The sequence below is a fragment of the Halyomorpha halys genome, unplaced genomic scaffold (assembly GCF_000696795.3).
Source record: "Halyomorpha halys isolate HHAL.00 unplaced genomic scaffold, Hhal_1.1 Scaffold1800.1, whole genome shotgun sequence".
Classification (NCBI taxonomy): domain Eukaryota; kingdom Metazoa; phylum Arthropoda; class Insecta; order Hemiptera; family Pentatomidae; genus Halyomorpha; species Halyomorpha halys.
The window spans coordinates 163,507-172,023 of NW_027110847.1; the positions used below are offsets into that span (position 1 = coordinate 163,507).

General features: G+C 29.9%; 1 long non-coding RNA gene across 1 annotated transcript; it reads left to right on the top strand.

Annotated features, from left to right (window-relative positions):
* Nucleotides 1–321: 321 nt before the first annotated feature.
* On the top strand, nucleotides 322–5,588 carry LOC106690672 (uncharacterized). The gene is made up of 4 exons (XR_001344651.2): nucleotides 322–402; nucleotides 3,602–3,727; nucleotides 3,935–4,039; nucleotides 5,487–5,588. It is a non-coding gene; the product is annotated as an uncharacterized lncRNA (long non-coding RNA).
* Nucleotides 5,589–8,517: the final 2,929 nt, after the last annotated feature.

The window sequence follows — 8,517 nt, forward strand, 5'->3', positions numbered from 1 at the left end:
AGCAATTATTTCCTGAGGCAACCAATACTTGAGGAAACCTGTGTCATTTCCATCGTTATTACGAAGGTTCAAAAGGTTTTAATTATATATTTAATGTGTTTTGATCGTAACTTCGTAATTAAGTTGAATTTAAAATCAAATTCGGAACGAAATTGTGCAAGTTCTACTTAAATAAATTAAATTTATTCAGGCATGAGGATAATTAATTAATGAAATGAATGAAGAAAATAGAAAGTGCGATAGGACACCTAAACGTCCCTGACAGGGCAACAGAACAATAGGATAGCAACATATCACTAGTATTGTATGCTCTTATGCCCTGACAATACTATCTAAGACCCACTTTTAACTGCAAAACTAATACCACTCAGTTGCCAGCAAGACATCCTTCTACTACTACAGGTATAGGAATTTATTTTATATTGATGCTATGTTTATACTGATGCTATTCTAGCTGTTTGTATTAATTATTTATTTAAAAAAAGAACATTTATAAGGATCTATAACTGATTTACCTTGGCGATGTTTTGCTGCTAAGGGTAATAAAGCCACCATCCTATGTGTAACCGAAACCACTGTCAACTTTGTTAAAAAAAATATCAAGAATGCGTAAATGAAAACATTGGATAATAAGTGATAAAATTTATATGGGACCAACAAATAATCTTTAAACATTTCATCAAAATAGGTAAATGGTTCTATTATATTCGGATATAAATTTGACTCCCTATATAGACAGAATACCATATTTGTTCATTACGTTCTTAAGATCAAAATTTTTCACTTGAATTTTTCTCCAGTTTTACTCTTACTTACGTATTTATAAAATATTTAGTAAGGGGCATAGTGATCGTGTAAAAGTTCAAATTCCAGTTTTCAATGGAAATCTAGGTTTTGAATCCAAATTATCAAGTCTCGCAAAATGATCTCTGCGTGCGCGTAAGTCTGTGTGCGTGGCTGACCTAGCTCAAAAACAAAATCACATATTTATGACAGTTATACACCAAAGATTAGGCAGCAGATTTTTCAATGAAATCGACTCGCCAGATGCCACTTTATAGAATCGATTTTTTAACTTTTTTTTCTGATTTACTCGAAAACATCTTCAACGATTTTGATTGAACTCAGTACATCAAAGTACAACTGAATAATATTTAATGGATTTTATTCTTATTAAAATAATCTTTTTTTTTTTTATATCTTTATTGAAAATTACAACTTTATACTACATAATAAATCAGTAAATATGATCTTAGTTAAAATCAAGTGTTACAGGCGTGTAGAGCAACTACCTATTGGTAGAACTATAATGACATTTTACATTAGCTGGTCTCGTGGCCATCTTTTTTTCAGGTGCCACGGAGGATTGTCAGGGAGTTTGAGTGGTTAGGGAGTTTATAATGGAAGGAGTGATATGTGGTTCGGGCTAGATCGGTTACATAGGAGACATTAAGGTCTTTATGTATGATTTTATTTGTGAGAAAGTAAGGAGCATTGAGGATTTTACGAAGGATTTTGGATTGTAAGGATTGAATACGAGAGGAATACGAAGGTATAGTGGTGCCCCAAAGCTCAACTCCATATGTCCAGATTGGCCTTATTACAAGCCTTATATTCTTCGAGGGCTATGATATGAGATTGGAGAGTTTGGGATAAAATTAATGGGTTATTATTAACTACGAGCACTAATGTGTCATCGGCATACGTGGTGAGGATAGTGATAGGATTGCTTGGAATGTCAACTGTTTACACAGTGAAGAGGGTGGAACCAAGGATGCTACCTTGAGGAACACTGGCGGACTGAGAACAAAGGGATAGGAACCATTGTGGTTTACTTGGAATAATCTATCGATGGGAAAGGAACCAATGATGAGAAAGTATGTAGGAGGTAGGAATTTACGGAGTTTGTAATGCAGTCCCGGGTGCACTCCAAATAAGACGAGACTACGTCCACCATACGATGGCATTGGATAGTGAAGTGGGATGTTCGGAATTTATATTCCGTTTAGACTGGTGATCAGGAATTATATAATTGGAATCTAAGATGGGGTATATGCGTTTAAAAATAAGTTTTTCGAAGATTTTGCCAATGATTGGTCATTCAATCAATAGAGAGATAGGACGGGAGGAAAACGTGAGGAAGACGTTTTAGGATGTGGGATGTTATTAGGTCCTGTCCAGGAGCTTTGCGAGTAGGTAATCTTTGAATGATACTAGATATCTCTGAAGGATAAGGAAATGCTTTAAGTGGGAGGGTCATTTGGAGCGGAATATTTACTTCTGCTTCAACATATTCACCTTAGTAAAACAACGAAAAATCTTGGACAATTAATAAAAAAATACAGTGCATACAGATGTTTAAATGCGTACTATTAGCTTATATTTGCTTTATATTAGACTTGATATGGTTTTGGAAAACCAAAAATATATACATTGCTAAAAGAAAAGCGGAAATGAGCTGGTGAGGTAGTATGCATCACTAATATCCTAATCGGTGCCGAATCACTGGTTCATAAACTTTTAATAACTCTTTAAACGTTTAAGCTGTTACTCATTAAAGATATTTTACACAACATTTTCGCTGCGCAAGGATCATTTATCACCTCTTGATGATTTTTCATTTACATCATAATTCCAGTTTTATCAGGTTCATCTTGATTGTTATTGAACATCAGTTCAACAACATTGCCACCAGATAAAATGGCAATCCAATGGTTTACAAACAATTTAAAATGTTCGAGAGTTTCGTATATGATAAATTTTTAATTTAAACATTAAAATGAAAAATGAAATCTTTAAAACCTTTCTTTCTTTTTTTATTTATTTATTTTTTATTGAATTTATAATTGATTCGCACTTAAGAAGAATTGCAATGTTAAGTGATTTTGAGCATATTGTATTAGTTTACTAACGTGTTCATGGGCTTATGATTATCCATCAGTGGGTTTATGATGGATGCTTATTGTTAGATAGATAAAAGTACGCACATTCTGGTCCTAACGATATTAAGGTACGTAGAAGCATTCCTTATAAATATTAAAATTCGAAGTGAAAATGTCACAATATCTTTTAATATTTATTCTATATACGGTGCACCTTTCAGGCATGCGATTTTGAAATGCCTAATATGTTAAAAAAAAAAAAGAAAGTAAATATGCTTATTATTTAATATAGGTTCCTCGGGAGATCATTATGGTATTCTAGTTTACTCATGTTCAGAACAGCTTCGATATGAAATATTGCCGTGCCAATTTTGGAAGCAATAAACTAATCGAGGAATTGTACAAACATTTTAATTAAGTGTTTAACTTTCACAAATTTTACTAATAAATATTTAAAATTAATATAACATAATAAAACATAAGTAATAAAAACAAATCAAGACAGTTTATAAAGGATTTTACATCATTCAATATAGGAACAGTTTATATGTTAGGCACCTTCGGTTTTCACATGACTCTCGTAAATTTATGTTAATTTAAGTTTATTACCGTGGGCAATTGAAAACAAAGTTTCGATTTTTAATTTAAGAATTCTAATAAATTCTTACTATAATTTATATAAATCAATGTACTTGTTTATAATTGTTTGTTTGTTATAGATTCTTTCTCAAAAATTGAGAATTGAAGATAATTATTAGAAGATATGAAAACACCGATGGCAACAATATTTCTACTTTTCGTTATTTTACAATTAGTCGCAAATTTAATTCGAGCAGACGCTTCAGGTATAATTTAGATTTATTATCCATTATAAATATCGGTAAAATTCAATATTTACGATTTTATTTATCTCCCTAAAGCTCCTTAACATTAACTTGAATCATAACATTTTTACGACTATTAATAAATTTTAAACGACAGCTAATTCCGTTAGCTATAAGGATTCCTTTATATCTATTTACATAATAAAAAAATATATTTTATGTTTTCAGTAATGCGAGAGAGCACACAAATCAGATGGGATAAGTTAGAGCAGCCAGATGTTGTAAGAAGTGTGTTACAATACCATCAGAAGAAAGTTGTCAATAATAAAGAGGGTAATATTTTTAAAGTAAAATATATTATTAATCATAAATATTATCTTAACATTTAATATGTTTGTCAATTTACCTCCAGTTCGGTTTATTGGCAATGATACTAACACCTAGTCTATTTTATATTTATGGGCTGTCATCACAGCGAGGCAATAAAATAAATTGGGCGATATAATGAAAACAAAAGAGGGCTCACAACTGCAGCATAACCAGTTTAATATAAAAGTTGTTTCAATAGGGGTCGGGGAACTTTGAATTGAAAAAAATTGTTCAATGCTTACAATTAGATTTTTCATGAAGTTAAAAAACTTCCAAAGATGAATATAATCTATTTTATATTTTTCTTCATTGTTGTTCGTTTTTTTTACAAGGCTATTTTTATAGCTTAAGCTTCGGCTTCTATTTAATGAAATGGAATGAAAAATAGTTCATTATTCTGGGACTAGGTCCGTTTAGAACATTTATAAGGTGATTTTAATTATACACAATCTATATGCCTAAAACAGTGTGAACACACTTAATTATAACTTATTTTAAAATTGCATATAAATAATTTTAGAATCAGAGAATAAAAAAAAAATTAAAAACTTACTGGCTAAATAGATAAAAAACAAAACGAAAAGGTAGTTACATCAGTGCTATTATAATGTCGGAAGAAATTGGTGAAGTAAATGGTATTTAAATATACGGGTTTTAAACGAGGGTAGGTTTGGTACACGACGTACTGTACACACGTACAGTGTGAATACCATATCATTTAAATTACCACTTCGGCTTTTTACGTTAAAGTGAACACACGAATTCCAATTTTCCACCTATTTTTAACTTTAAGCCATTGCTTATTGATCAAGCGTGTCATTCCACAAAAAATAATCAAAAAGATGTTAAGTCACACGCATTGTCCCCGCATCATGAGGCCAAAAACCTGCTGAATTTTACTTACGAAAAATCTATTGTTTCTCAAACGGATTATAAGTAGCGATCTTTTGTAGAAATCAGATATCTTTAATATTGAAATAGACAATATTTTTTTAATTTCTATATTTCCAGGGTTTCTCTCGCACTCTGAGCCAACAATTTCATAATTTCGGAATTTTTCTCACTATCTCAGCCAATAATTGCATATTTTCTGCGCACTCATACCCACTACCAGCCATAATTCCATATTTTCGTGATTTCGGTTACCAATTCGAAGTGTCGTCCGTATTGAAAAATCCTATAAAACAAAAAGGTTTTCTTTTACACATATTACTAAGATTTTTGTATTTTTTCCAAGACATTCTCTTCTTATTTCCCACCTCGAATGATTATAGTATAACATCATAATATTTCAGAAACAGCATTATTAATTACCACACGGTTTTATTACGAAGGATAGGGTCTTATGAGCCTTGGGTAATGGTTAATTCTATTATGTGGAACTAACAAAACTTTCTTCTTCTTTTTTCAGAAAAAAATATCAACATCAGAATAATTGGAGGAACACATTAAACTAAGAACGATTTGTACAAACATAAGAAAATAAAATTCACACTGGCTGTTGTAAATTTAAAATAAAATGTTATTTGTTGTATGAACAAGGTAATTATTAAAATATTCTCACGCAAAGCCTAAAGTCACTCAGATTGAAGTGAATAAAGTAAAGAGTTAATACTCATAAAGTATTTACTCTATACCAGACTATTTATGCTGTTTTTCATCTACAACATTAACGTTTATTTTTATTTCTTCAATTTTTCCCTTCAACTGCATCTGTTAGAAACAAGAATGACATTTAGAAAATATATATATTTAAATATAAAAATATATTTATGGCAGCTTAATAATGGGTAGCACCTTTTTCAGGTATTTAATTAGTCGCGTAAAGAAGCCAAAAATAAACAGAATAAAAAATGATGGCAAGTCAAAGTCTACCCAAAATTGCAATCATCTCAACCCAAAAGGTCAATTTTCAAATGAGAACTCATTTAACTGAAAAAGAATTCGCTTGTCTGGTAGTCCAATGCGATCCATTTCATAATTAATTTTAAATTAAAATAATAAAACTGAAACATATCTTACAAGGTAGTGCTGAATGATAAGAACATATAAATGAGTAAAAAGAACTTAATTTTATCCTACTAGAATTTTTTTTATGTATATACATGAAATAAATAGAATTACAAGCAAAAATCTAGAATTAAGTCATGCACATTATTCACGACCAATACATCTCGTACAGATTTCTTAAACTGTACTTACAATCTGTTTCCTAATTTTAAGGTTTTTTCATCGTGATTATTTCCAAATCCCTTAATGTAGCTAAAGTTATTTGACATATCGGATAGAAAACTTGTGACAAGAAGTAAAGATAGCTCGGAGGTAAGTTTATATTAATTAGTATAAGCAATACGGTGAAAGTCTCAAGTGGTTACATAGCAATACCACTTACATGGCAGCTACTTTTTAAGTCTTATTTGTCTTTATTTATAATGTATATAATAAAAGACAAATAAGACTTTTAACTTTACAGTTAAAAATATTTATAATGTATATAATAATTTTTAACTGTAATGTATACAAGGGAATACTATTTATACACTATTTATGTATCGAAAAATGTTAAAGTATTTACAGTGGGTTATAACTGTCTGTAGTTGAAGAGATGTTCTTCCTTCTTACTGTATTGGTAGGTTCCTTAGAAGATTAAAATAAACAATAAATAAGTTTAAGACTGCTTACATTTACAACTCATCGATAAAACAAATATTGTTTGTCATTAAATATCCCTTTATAGTGTATCTCGTAAGCCTTTTGCATTATTTAAAGAAGTCAAAGTAGACCTCAAAAGGTATACAAAAAAATTAATTTAGACAAAGGTTTGATTCTAGAATAAAGAAAAGGAGAAAATTGAGATAGTTTTGCCATATGTGCTTTGTTGAATGGCATACTGGTACTTTAAATATACATAAGTAAAGTGAAATTGGGCAATCCGAAATTAATCACTATTAAGAATAGCAAATTTAATATGACTTTAAATAATAAGAACATGAAAAACACAAACATACAGGCGCAAGTATTATGTTGATACATGTGAAACAGTTTTCGGTGAATTTGAGGGCACATTATCGGTGAATTTACTTGTAACTGTCAATCTACCAGTGATGTTCCCGACTGGTATTTTGTTTTGTGAACAGACACTTGTTCACTTGTCACATTGATACTTGTGTGATTTCTTGCTAGTTCAAGATTATTATGAATAAGAACGACGATGACGCAATTTAGGGCTCCTCTGGAAGGAAGAGATGTCGACTATGGCTAAAAAACAACAACAAGACTTACAGCAAGCTATTGCATTTTTGGATGCAAAGAAAATGTTCACTGATTGCGTTGAAGCAATAGGAGCTGAAACTCGGCAAGATAAAGTACGATATAAGGCTAATAATATTTAGATTTTATTTTATTCTTTATTAATTTTTCTATTTCTTGTTACTATTAAATGTTGTACATACAAGTAAAAGTTCATAAAACAAATCGCTGTACCTGACTAATCATCGATGAAACCTGATCTAGTCAATTACACTAGAATTAGTAGTTATTTTGATACTGTGAACGTTTGCAATTGTTATTTTTTATTTCAATAATTTATTCGTTCCTATTTCTTTGAGCTAACTAATTGCTTTAATCAGGAATAGATTATATTTTACAGAGTTTCTCAGAAAATGATACATTAGATTTTTATCTCCTTTTAGTTAAATAAAGAAACCTCTTTTTTTGTTGAAATGAAAGTTTGTCTTTAATGCCCCTTACTCATACAATTGATATCAATTACTAAAGTACAAAAACACTGTGAGTTTCGAACGCCTGTATCACTTCAACTGACATCATTGTACCTAAGTATTCCTTATTTTCAATTGCTTTTGAAAGTGCGCCTGTCGCAAGGTTAAGTAAAAATAATAAACCTTGAAAATTACATTAATCCAAGATCATTCAATATATTTCTAATATTTTTTTTATCTGTAGAATTTTATTTGCACTTATACTTACTTGCCGGAGTATGAATTCGAGATTGATTAAAAAATAATTGTACTGTATAAGTTTAATTGCATATGTAAACGTATCTTACATATCATACATTATTTTTATTTACTGAAAAGTATATTTATTGTTTGCTAACGAGATATTTTACTAGAAGGATTTCGAGAAAAAAAAATTATTTTTTTTATTGGTTTGTAATATCCGACATATATTTGTACTTGTATACAGTTACTATTCAAAAATCAACCAGATTTTATTCATAATTAAAAATCAGCCAGATTTTATTCATATTTAAAAATCTAAAAAAGTCATTAATGAGTGAGCTCTCACACATCAATAATCAAATAATTTAATACAATATATTAGAGTTATTTTTTTACCTCTGTTATAACCTACTGGCATACTGAGTCCAATATGAACAAAATGTCAGGTACAAGATAGGAAATATAAACAAAAACAATAAG